General features: G+C 41.8%; 1 protein-coding gene across 1 annotated transcript in view; it reads right to left on the reverse strand.

The window, feature by feature from the left end:
* Window positions 1-13307, reverse strand: part of RabX4 (RAS oncogene family member RabX4) — a 128074-nt gene that overhangs the window by 51460 nt on the left and 63307 nt on the right. The gene's annotated exons all lie outside the window — the stretch shown is intronic.

Here is a 13307-nt window from a genome sequence, read left to right on the forward strand (position 1 = left end):
TGGACGGGATGGTGAGTTGGGTGGTACCTTCTGTCTACGTCTGCCACCCCTCACATTCACCGTCCGTTCACCAAAAGATGTTAAGGAGGAATTACGGGCACCAGCAGAGGAAAGGAAAATGACCCAGATTTTGTAAATTAATCATTTGATAACCATAAGTTGACATCATAGGGAAATTTGTGTGCGTTGAGATGAATACAAACTGTCGTGTGACTGGGAATACAAGGGAAAAACAGCGGGTAGCCATTGGCTGTGTTTTAACCTACGAGTGGCCGGGGTAGCCGGACGGTTACCAAAGGATTAACTTACAAAATCTGGGTTCGAATCCACCTGTGTTTTGTATTTGTCCTTCCATCAATATATATATATATATATATATATATATATATATATATATGGTATTAAGAATATATGGTGTGGGAGGCAAGTTGTTAGAAGCAGTGAAAAGTTTTTATCGAGGATGTAAGGCATGTGTACGTGTAGGAAGAGAGGAAAGTGATTGGTTCTCAGTGAATGTAGGTTTGCGGCAGGGGTGTGTGATGTCTCCATGGTTGTTTAATTTGTTTATGGATGGGGTTGTTAGGGAGGTAAATGCAAGAGTCTTGGAAAGAGGGGCAAGTATGAGGTCTGTTGGGGATGAGAGAGCTTGGGAAGTGAGTCAGTTGTTGTTCGCTGATGATACAGCGCTGGTGGCGGATTCATGTGAGAAACTGCAGAAGCTGGTGACGGAGTTTGGTAAAGTGTGTGGAAGAAGAAAGTTAAGAGTAAATGTGAATAAGAGCAAGGTTATTAGGTACAGTAGGGTTGAGGGTCAAGTCAATTGGGAGGTGAGTTTGAATGGAGAAAAACTGGAGGAAGTGAAGTGTTTTAGATATCTGGGAGTGGATCTGTCAGCGGATGGAACCATGGAAGCGGAAGTGGATCATAGGGTGGGGGAGGGGGCGAAAATTTTGGGAGCCTTGAAAAATGTGTGGAAGTCGAGAACATTATCCCGGAAAGCAAAAATGGGTATGTTTGAAGGAATAGTAGTTCCAACAATGTTGTATGGTTGCGAGGCGTGGGCTATGGATAGAGTTGTGCGCAGGAGGATGGATGTGCTGGAAATGAGATGTTTGAGGACAATGTGTGGTGTGAGGTGGTTTGATCGAGTAAGTAACGTAAGGGTAAGAGAGATGTGTGGAAATAAAAAGAGCGTGGTTGAGAGAGCAGAAGAGGGTGTTTTGAAATGGTTTGGGCACATGGAGAGAATGAGTGAGGAAAGATTGACCAAGAGGATATATGTGTCGGAGGTGGAGGGAACGAGGAGAAGAGGGAGACCAAATTGGAGGTGGAAAGATGGAGTGAAAAGGATTTTGTGTGATCGGGGCCTGAACATGCAGGAGGGTGAAAGGAGGGCAAGGAATAGAGTGAGTTGGAGCGATGTGGTATACAGGGGTTGACGTGCTGTCAGTGGATTGAATCAAGGCATGTGAAGCGTCCGGGGTAAACCATGGAAAGCTGTGTAGGTATGTATATTTGCGTGTGTGGACGTGTGTATGTACATGTGTATGGGGAGGGTTGGGCCATTTCTTTCGTCTGTTTCCTTGCGCTACCTCGCAAACGCGGGAGACAGCGACAAAGTATAAAAAAAAAAAAAAAAAAAAAAAATATATATATATATATATATATATATACATATCCCATACTTGTTCGCCGTTTCCGCGTTAGCAAGGTAGCGCCAAGAACAGACGAAAAGTGTCCTCATTCCCTCATATCCATTCTGTCATGTGTAATGCACCGAAGCCATAGCCCAGCAAACCTTTCCCGTGTTTCTAGAACCTTGAATGCTTCATATGCCCTGGTTCATCCCACTCAGCACATCGCCCCCCCTGTGTACCACACCCCTTTAATTCAACGTATCCCGTTCATGCCTCACACCTTCCTGCATGTTTAGGCCCCGAGTGCACAAAATCATTCTTACGTCATCCTTCCAGTTTGATTCCCCCTTTCGCCTTGCTCCTTCTACCTCTGGCCACACTTATAACCTCTTTGTCAACCATTCCTCACTCATTCTCTCCAAATGTCCCAACCATTTCAGCACACCTTCAGCAGTCTGAACCATACCTCTCTTATTGCCACACGTCGCTCTTACCTTGTCATTCATTTTACTTGATCGACCTTCCTCATACCAAACTGCCCTAAAAGATTTCATTTCCGAACCCAGGCTTCGCATGCGCACAACACCGTCGGGACCACTATACCATCAAACATACTGATATTTAACCCCCAGACAGTGATCTCTCCATACACCCCTCAATGTTACCAGGACCTTCGCCTCATTACCCACCCTATGACATATTCCAGCTCCCATGGTTTCATGAGCTGTCATGTCCACTCCCAGCCATAAAAAACCCTACAATTTCTCCAAGATTTGTTCATTCAAACTCACACCCACAAACTAACCTGTCCCTCTACCTTTCTAAACCTAATAAACTTTGCTTTTATTCACATTTAATCTCGAATTTCTCATTACAAACACAATTCACCTAAACCCAGGAACCCATTTCTGCCCTATCTCACTCGAATAATCAGCCACCAGCGACGTATCGAAAGAGCTGATTCACCTCCCAGGCCTCCACCCTTTTAACAGAGTGCAGACTTGCACCTCACACGGAGAGGCCTGTGTGTGTGTGTGTGTGTGTGTGTAGGAGAGGGGGTCTGTATCCGGATGGGGAGTTCTGGTGCCGGTACCGTTGTACATGACAGCTCGAGAGTGGATGTGAACGAATGAGGCCCCACCACCCCTCCCTTTCTACCCCCTCCCCCTTTCTTCGTCCGTCCCTGGCGCCAGCACGCAAGAAGCGGCAACCAAAGTAAGTATCAGGCATCTCGAACCGCTACCACCGCCCTTGCCCCTGGATAACCACTCGTCTTCTCAAGGCGTCAGTAACGACACTACTCTCGGGTACGATGAGAGGCCCCCAAATGCGATCGGAACACACACCCGCCGCATAGGTATGATGCATCTTTTTTTTTTTTTTTACTACAAGCTTCATGAAATATATATATATATATATATATATATATATATATATATATATATATATATGTATATATATATATATATATATATATATATATATACTCCTGCGTCCGAAATCGCGCTCCCACCCTGATGCAGGCCCCACGGAGAGCTGATACTGGAGTGCTCAGTGCCTTCCTGGGGCGAGCCATATTCCCATCCGGCTGGCTTGGGTTATATCTCTCATGAGTTTCATGAGGATTGCCCGAGCCTGAACGGCTACGGCTCTTGATGTAAAATGGGTCAGAGATAGATCCACACACACACACACACACACACACACACACACACACACACACACATATATATATATATATATATATATATATATATATATATATATATATATATATATATATATATATATATATATATCCCTGGGGATAGGGGAGAAAGAATACTTCCCACGTATTCCCTGCGTGTCGTAGGAGGCGACTACAAGGGAAGGGAGCGGGGGGCTGGAAATCCTCCCCTCTTTTTTTTTTTTGTTTTTCTCAAAGAAGGAACAGAGAAGGGGGCCAGATGCGGATATTCCCTCAAAGGCCCAGTCCTCTGTTCTTAACGCTACCTCGCTAATGCGGGAAATGGCGAATAGTATGAAAGAAAAAGAAAGATATATATATATATATATATATATATATATATATATATATATTAAATACGTTGTCCCGAGCGCACTTTTGTGTAAATGACATCTTTAGATCTTCATGAGAGATAAAGGAATGAGACAGAAGATTCAGAAGAGCCAGTAAATATATCATAAATGAGGCGAAGATACGATGCTGTTGGTACATATATACGTTTGTGGTTTTCGGGTCTGGCAACATGCGTGGCATAAAATTTACTATGTGGTCACGACAGAGAACCGTTTACAAATTCTGTTTACGACAAAGCTATCCAGATTCTAAAGACCTTTACTGATGTTCATGTGACAGTTCTATCTGTATTCAGTGAGGGAAGATTCAAACGATATTTCTCTTGATCAAGGAGTTACAGGTTGTAACTGAATTCGCGCTAACAAGTCTAGTCAATTCAATGGTCATTATTTCCATCATGAATAAACAAGGCATTTGCATCTTGTCCAGTTGCCGAAAATTGTATATTAAGAGGCAGTGGTCCTTCTAAATGGTTTACAACTCTTGTCTCGAATGATGGTTTCCATAAGTTTCCCAACTACAGACGTTAAGCTAATTGGACGATAACTCCTGGGTAGTGACTTATTACCCTTGGAATATGTATATATATATATATATATATATATATATATATATATATATATATATATATATATATATATATATATTCTTTCTTCTTTCTTTTAAACTATTCGCCATTTCCCGCGTTAGCGAGGTAGCGTTAAGAACAGAGGACTGGGCCTTTTTTGGAATATCCTCACCTGGCCCCCTCTGTTCCTTCTTTTGGAAAATTAAAAAAAAAAAAAAAACGAGAGGGGAGGATTTCCAGCCCCCCGCTCCCTCCCCTTTTAGTCGCCTTCTACGACACGCAGGGTATACGTGGGAAGTATTCTTAATCCCCTATCCCCAGGGACAATATATATATATATATATATATATATATATATATATATATATATATATATATATATATATATATATATATATGCTCAGGGGGATAGTAACACTGTCTCGCTCAAAGACCGTCCCCCTTCTTAAAGAATCATTAATACAATGGCGTTGGCACATTAATAATAATAAAGGGTTAAAACCTGCTATATCCACTTCCTTTCATCTAAACTAGTAGCTATGACTTTACGAAATTTCTACGATGTCCTTTATGGAATCCCGGAGAAAAATAGGATTGATATAATGTATTCACAGCTGCCCAGCCCAATACGGTCCCACTGTCCCATGACTGCGTAGCCTAGTCTGGTTCCACGGTTGCTTAGCCGAGTCTACGTACGGTTCCACGGCTGCCTAACTTGTTCTGTCCCATGGCTGCGTAGCCTAGTACGCTGCATGGCTACCTACCCTTTTTTCCGTTCCACGGATACCTAGTCAAGTTCGGTTCCGAAGCTTCCTAACTTACTTTAATTCCACGGCTGCTTCACCTATCATGGTCTCATGGTTACATAGCATAGTTCGATCTCAATAACATCTCTGAACCAACCAATCTTCTCTTGCACACGGCACACATTTGTTGATGATTCCGTCAAGTACAATAGAGATAAATGAATAAAATGAGTTAAACATGGGAAATGCATCTCTTCCTTGGTAAGAAAAAAATAATAATAATAATAATATAGCTGCAGATCAGACTTCAACATAATATAATCATACACGGCAATGGAGATCAATGGTGTGGCCAAGTGCAGTAAAATGTATTTAGCCACCGAGGTACTCTCACTCTCTCTCTCTCTCTCCTCTCTCTCTCTCTCTCTCTCTCTCTCCTCTCTCTCTCTCTCTCTCCTCTCTCTCTCATGCCCTGGGAGGTACGTATCATATTTGTAACCTTATAGGAACGCCATCCAGGTTGATTATTTTTTGCTTGAAGTCTATACCTGAAAAGATAAAGAGAAATTAGTATAAATAAATCACTCCTTTTCCCCATAAGGATGAATCATAAGTAAAAAAAAAAAAAAGTTTCGACTATGATACAAAATGTGGTGTACAACAATAATGCACGACCAGCCGTTGATTTTAAAATGGTGCCCCGTATTCCTTAGCTAACTGGACGGGATGGTGAGTTGGGTGTGGGTACCTTATGTCTACGTCTGCACCCCTCACATTCACCGTCCGTTCACCAAAAGATGTTAAGGAGGAATTACGGGCACCAGCAGAGGAAAGGAAAATGACCCAGATTTTGTAAATTAATCATTTGATAACCATAAGTTGACATCATAGGGAAATTTGTGTGCGTTGAGATTGAAATACAAACTGTCGAGTTACTGGGAATACAAGGGAAAAACAGCGGTAGCCCTTTGCTGTTTTTAACCTACGAGTGGCCGGGTAGCCGACGGTTACCAAAGGATTAACTTACAAAATCTGGGTTCGAATCCACCTGTGTTTTGTATTTGTCCTTCCATCAATATATATATATATATATTTATATATATATATATGGTATTAAGAATATATGGTGTGGGAGGCAAGTTGTTAGAAGCAGTGAAAAGTTTTTATCGAGGATGGAAGGCTTGTGTAACGTGTAGGAGAGAGGAAAGTGATTGGTTCTCAGTGAACTGTAGGTTTTGCGGCAGGGGCTGTTGTGATGTCTCCTTGGTTGTTGTTAATTTGTTTATGGATGGGTTGTTAGGGAGGTAAATGCAAGAGTCTTGGAAAGAGGGGCAAGTATGAGGTCTGTTGGGATGAGAGAGCTTGGGAAGTGAGTCAGTTGTTGTTCGCTGATGATTTACAGCGCTGGTGGGGATTCATGTGAGAAACTGCAGAAGCTGAGTGACGAGTTTGGTAAAGCGTGTGGACGAAGAAGTTAAGAGTAAATGTGAATAAGGAGCAAGGGTATTAGGTACCAGTAGGTTGAGGGGGTCAAGTCAATGGGGAGGTGAGTTTGAATGGAGAAAAACTGGAGGAAGTGGAAGTGTTTTAGATATCTGGGAGTGGCTCTGTCAGCGGATGGACCATGGAAGAAAAAAAACGGGGAAGTGGATCATAGGGTGGGGGAGGGGCGAAAATTTTGGGAGCCTTGAAAAATGTGTGGAAGTCGAGAACATTATCCCGGAAAGCAAAAATGGGTATGTTTTGTGAAGGAATAGTAGTTCCAACAATGTTGTATGGTTTGCGAGGCGTGGGCTATGGATAGAGTTTTGTGCGCAGGAGGATGGAATGTGCTGGAAATGAGATGTTGGAGGACAATGTGTGGTGTGAGGTGTTTGATCGAGTAAGTAACGTAAGGGTATGAGAGAGTGTGGAAATAAAAAGAGCGTGGTTGAGAGAAGCAGAAGAGGGTGTTTTGAAATGGTTTGGGCACATGGAGAGAATGAGTGAGGAAAGATTGACCAAGAGGATATATGTGTCGGAGGGTGCGAGGGAACGAGTGAGAAGAGGGAGGACCTAATTGGGAGGTGGAAAGGATGGAGTGAAAAGGATTTTGTGTGATCGTGGGGCCTACTGAACCATTTGCAGGAGGGTGTAAGGAGGCAAGGTATAGAGTGAATTGGAGCGATGTGGTATACAGGGGTTGACGTGCTGTCAGTGGATTGAATCAAGGCATGTGAAGCGTCCTGGGGTAAACCATGGAAAGCTGTGTAGGTATGTATATTGCGTGTGTGACGTGTGTATGTACATGTGTATGGGGAGGGTTGGGCCATTTCTTTCGTCTGTTTCCTTGCGCTACCTCGCAAACGCGGGAGACAGCGACAAAGTATAAAAAAAAAAAAAAAAAAAAAAAAATATATATATATATATCTATATATATATATACATATCCCATACTTGTTCGCCTTTCCGCGTTAGCAAGGTAGCGCCAAGAACAGACGAAAAGTGTCCTCATTCCCTCATATCCATTCTGTCATGTGTAATGCACCGAAGCCATAGCCCAGCAAACCTTTCCCCGTGTTTTCTAGAACCTTGAATGCTTCATATGCCCTGGTTCATCCCACTCAGCACATCGCCCCCCCTGTGTACCACACCCTTTAATTCAACGTATCCCGTTCATGCCTCACACCTTCCTGCATGTTTAGGCCCCGAGTGCACAAAATCATTCTTACGTCATCCTTCCAGTTTGATTCCCCCTTTCGCCTTGCTCCTTCTACCTCTGGCCACACTTATAACCTCTTTGTCAACCATTCCTCACTCATTCTCTCCAAATGTCCCAACCATTTCAGCACACCTTCAGCAGTCTGAACCATACCTCTCTTATTGCCACACGTCGCTCTTACCTTGTCATTCATTTTACTTGATCGACCTTCCTCATACCAAACTGCCCTAAAAGATTTCATTTCCGAACCCAGGCTTCGCATGCGCACAACACCGTCGGGACCACTATACCATCAAACATACTGATATTTAACCCCCAGACAGTGATCTCTCCATACACCCCTCAATGTTACCAGGACCTTCGCCTCATTACCCACCCTATGACATATTCCAGCTCCCATGGTTTCATGAGCTGTCATGTCCACTCCCAGCCATAAAAAACCCTACAATTTCTCCAAGATTTGTTCATTCAAAACTCACACCCACAAACTAACCTGTCCCTCTACCTTTCTAAACCTAATAAACTTTGCTTTTATTCACATTTAATCTCAAATTTCTCATTACAAACAAAATTTCACCAAAACCCCAGGAACCCATTTCTCCCCTATCTCACTCGAAAAAATCACCACCAGCGACGTATCGAAAGAGCAAAATTCACCTCCCGGGCCCTCCCCCCTTTTAACAAAAAGTGCAGATTTTGCACCTCACACGGAGAGGCCTTTTGTGTGTGTGTGTGTGTTTTTGTTTTGGGGAGGGGGTTGTTTTTTTTTCCGGATTGGGGAGTTCTGGGGGCCGGTACCTTTGTACATGACGCCGAGAGGGATTTTAACAAAAGAGGCCCCACCACCCCTCCCTTTCTCCCCCCTCCCCCCCTTTTTTTTCGCCCCGCTTTGGGCGCCACACGCAAGAAGGGGAAACCCAAAAATAATATAAAGGCATCTCGAACCGCTACCACCGCCCTTGCCCCGGAAACCACCGTTTTCCCTCAAGGCGTCAGTAACGACACTACTCTGGGTACATGGGGGCCCCCAAATGGATCGGAACACACACCCCCCGCATAGGTATATGCATTTTTTTTTTTTTTTTACTACAAGCTTCTTTAAAAAAATATAAAAAATATATATATTTTAAAATATATAAATATAATATAAAAATATTTTATAAAAATATATAATAAAAATTAACCCCCTTCGCCCCAAAAACGCGCCCCCCAAACCCTGATGCAGGCCCCACGGAAGCTGATACTGGAGTGCTCAGTGCCTTCCGGGGCCCGAGCCATTTTCCCCATCCGGCTGGTTTGGGGTTTAAATCTCCATTTTTTTTCATGAAAATTGCCCGAGCCTGAACGGCTAGGGCCTTTTAAATGAAAAAAGGGGCAAGATAAAACCCCACAAAACACACAAAACACACAAAAAACCCAAAACCCCACACACAAAACACACACACACATATAAATTTTTAAATAAATAAATAAATAAATTTTTTATAAAAATATATAATAATATATAAAAATATATATATCCCGGGGGATAGGGGAAAAGAATACTTCCCACAAATTCCCGCGTGCCCCGTAGAAGGCGACAAAAAGGGGAAAGGGAGCGGGGGGCTGGAACCCCCCTTTTTTTTTTTTTTTTTTTTCCAAAAAAAAAGAAAGGGGGGGGGGGGTTTTTCCCCCAAAGGCCCACCCTTTTTTCCCCCTCGCTAATGCGGGAAATGGCGAATAGTAGGGAAAAAAAAAGAAAGATAAATATAAAAAAAAATTTTATATATATATTAAAAAATAAATATAAATTAAAAATTTTTTTTTTTTTTTTTTGGGTTTTTTCCCCCCGGGGGGTAAAGGAATGGAAAAAGAAAAAAGGCCCCCCCCCAAAAAAAATGGGAAAAAAAAAAAATAAATTTTTTTTTGGGCCCCCCCCCCAAAAAACCCCAAAAAAAAAGGGGGCCCCCCCCCCTTTTTTCCCCAAAAATTTCCCTTTTAAATTTTTTTATTCCCCTTTTTTTTTAAAAAAAAAAACCTTTTTTTTTAAAAACCCTTTTCTTTTCCCCCCCCCCTTCCCCTTTTTTTTCCCCCGGAAAAAATTTTTTTTTTTTCCCTTTCCCAAAATTTTTTTTAAAAATTTTTTTAAAAAACCCCCCCTTTTTTTAAAACCCCCAAACCCAAAAAAATTTTTTAAAACCCAAACCCCCCTTAAAACCTTCCCTTTAAAAAAATTTAAAAATTTTTTTTTTTTTTTTTTTTTTAAAAAAAAATTTTTTAAAAAAAAAAAAATTTTTTTTTTTTTCTTTTTAAAAAAAATTTTCCCCCAAAAAAGGGAAAAAAGGGGGGGAAATTTCCCCCCCCCTTTTCCTTTTTTTAAAAAAAAAAAAAAAAAACCCCCCCCCCCCCCCCCCTTTCCCCCCCAAAAAAAGGGGCCCCCCCCCAAACCCCGGGTTTTTAAAATTTAAAATTTTTTTTTTTTTAAAAAAAAAAAAAAAATTTTTTTTAAAAAACCCCCCCCCTTTCCCCCAAAAAAAACCCCCCCAAGGCCCCTTTTAAAAAAAAAATTTAAATTTTCCCCTTTTTCCCCCCTTTAACCCCCCCCAACCCCCAAAAAAAAATTTTTGGGGGGAAAAAACCCCCCCCCCAAAAAAAATTTTTAAAAATTTCCCCCCTTTTTTTTTCCCCCAAACCTTTTTAAAAAAATTTTTTAAAACCCCCCCAAAAAATTTTTAAAAAAATTTTTTTTTTTTTTAAAAAATTTTTTTTTTTTAAAAAATTTTTTGTTTTTCCCGGGCCCCTTTTTTTTTTAATTTTATGGGGGCCCCAAAACCCCCAAAAAAAAATTTTTTTTTTAAAAAAAATTTTTTTTTTGGTTTGGGGAAAAAAAAAAATTTTTCCCCCCCCCCCTTTTTTTTTTCAAAATTTCCCTTTTTTTTTTCCAATTTTTTTAAACTATTCGCCATTTCCCGCGTTAGCGAGGTAGCGTTAAGAACAGAGGACTGGGCCTTTTTTGGAATATCCTCACCTGGCCCCCTCTGTTCCTTCTTTTGGAAAATTAAAAAAAAAAAAAAAACGAGAGGGGAGGATTTCCAGCCCCCCGCTCCCTCCCCTTTTAGTCGCCTTCTACGACACGCAGGGTATACGTGGGAAGTATTCTTAATCCCCTATCCCCAGGGACAATATATATATATATATATATATATATATATATATATATATATATATATATATATATATATATTATAGGTGTTCTATTGGCAACCTTCCATTCATTTGGAACTCCTCCCCCAGCAAGTTGACTTACTTAAAAAGGGACATTCAAGGACTTAACCACCTCATTTTCCGCCTCTTTCAGTTTCTCTCATCAGGGGACCAGAATTCGGGACATGGGTTGTGTTCATCGTTCGTAAATACAGATGCCAAAAAGAAAATGAAAATGGTCTTTAGATATTTCTGACATGATCTTGTTGTCTTGGACCAAGTCGTCGTCGTAATTAATGGACCTATGGATTGGGTAATGACTCTCTGGCTTCTAACGTGACTGTAAAACGCACTCGGGTTTCTTTTTGCTATGTTCAGCAATATGCGCTTCATAATGACATTTGTTTTGTCGGATAACTTTCTTACGTTGTCTGTGCAAATTCACGTAACTTACTCTATCATGCTGGTAGTTAGTCTCTGGGTTCCTTATCAGCTCCTTTCTTAGACAAGAGGCACTCTTTTTTTTTTTTTTATATATATCTCATCGTTCCACCACCTTGGCTTCGTTTTGGAAATCGACCGTCTACTACGAATGGGCACGTATGTTCCCTCTACTACTTCGAAAGTTTTACTAAAGCTTTCCAAGCTATGTTTGCGCCGTTTTCATCGACCATATCCCACGGTTGTCTGCCAAGAGCAATGCAGAGATCATCGAAAATTTGCACGTTCAAATTCGGATATCATTTTTTTTCGCGAATGTCGTGTTGACCAAACAATATACAGTGTTGAAAGCGATCTCTAATGTAATTTGTCGGTGATCACTTGTACCAAAGTTTTATCCAGCTTTAAGTGATGAAGGGAGGGAATTAGTATTTTGAAGAATTGATGAATGTGTCTGATGACAGACTGGCACATAGATGTAGGGTGTTTGGGTTAGGGTGGTATGCAAAGTGAGAGGGTCGTGGAGTGTGTAGTTTGGTGAATAGAAAAGAGGTGAGGAAAACCTTGTGTAAGATGGAATGTGGCAGGGCGGCTGGAGTGGATGGTATCGCAGTTGAATTTATCAAGAAAGGGAGTGACTGTGGTGATGATTGGTTTGTCTGGATTTTCAGTGTATGTATGGATCATGATGAGATGCCTGAGAGCTGGTGGGTGCATATAGGGCCAATTATAAAGACAAGGGGGACAAAGGTGAGTGTACCTGGTATGTTGTAAGGGAGAGAGGGTTGACTGAGGGAGTGAAAGCAAGTATAGTGCCTCAAATTGGGGAAAACACTATGGTTTCAGGAGTGGTAGAGGATGTGTTCATCAGGCATTTGCTTTAATGTGTGAGAGATTTTTAAAGAAAGAGACAGATTTGTATGTGGCATTACCAACGACCGAGAGCCGAACCCAGGCTACCTAGAACAGCAAACGGTTAGCGTACGACTAGACCACCGATGGGACTGTTATCTACATCTCCAGGTCCCCCCCCCCCCCAACCCCTGATCCCGAGGACGGGCCTCCATGGAGTAGTGGTTAGCGTTACTGACCATGGATCACGCCCACATGGTTTGGAATCCCGGGCATGACAGTCGGCTTACATCGAACCCTGGTGTTCATCCTCGATGACTGGCTACTTGGCTCAAGCTGGTGTGTGTGTGTGTGTGTGTGTGTGTGTGTGTGTGTGTGTGTGTGTGTGTACGTAAGATTAAAGACATGGTACATATACGCAAGGTTAGGAGACGGGGCAACACGAACATAAAACTCTTCTCTCCCAGTAACACACAAAATAGTAATAGTAATCTATGCACGAGACCATATCACGCTCACATGCACATCAATTCTAAGCAATCCTACCACTGCGCGCCCGAGAGTCGAACCAAGGTTCCCGAGATCAGCAGACAGGTAGAAAAATAGGCAAGGAGACCAAATGTCTGCTGGCAAATATCAGGAATGCATTTAAGTTTTCTGATACGGGAATATTCAGCCAACTATTCGCATCCTACACAAGGCCAAACCTAGAATATGCTTCTCACGTTTGGTCACCGCGCTCAAAGAAGCACAGAGAAGGGCAACAAAAATCATACTAGAATTAAGAGAACGGAGTTACAGGGAGAGGATAGAGGATTCAAATCAGCCCACTCCGGAAGAAAGAAGAGTGACGGGTGACCTGGTCATAACGTTCAAGTTGGTCAACCAGATCGATGAAGTGGATAGCGAACAGTTCTTCGTAAGATGTAGGGACACAGCAACCACAGGATGTAGCGTGAAATTAATGAAAAAAAAATTGTTATATACAAGTAGTAGTAATTCTGCAGCATAAAAAGATGCGAATGGATGGGACAGGCAAGGAGACCACAGTAAACGTACACACTCCATACACAAGTTTAAGAAAAAAAATATGTATAAC

The sequence above is a fragment of the Panulirus ornatus genome, chromosome 3 (genome assembly GCF_036320965.1).
Source record: "Panulirus ornatus isolate Po-2019 chromosome 3, ASM3632096v1, whole genome shotgun sequence".
Classification (NCBI taxonomy): domain Eukaryota; kingdom Metazoa; phylum Arthropoda; class Malacostraca; order Decapoda; family Palinuridae; genus Panulirus; species Panulirus ornatus.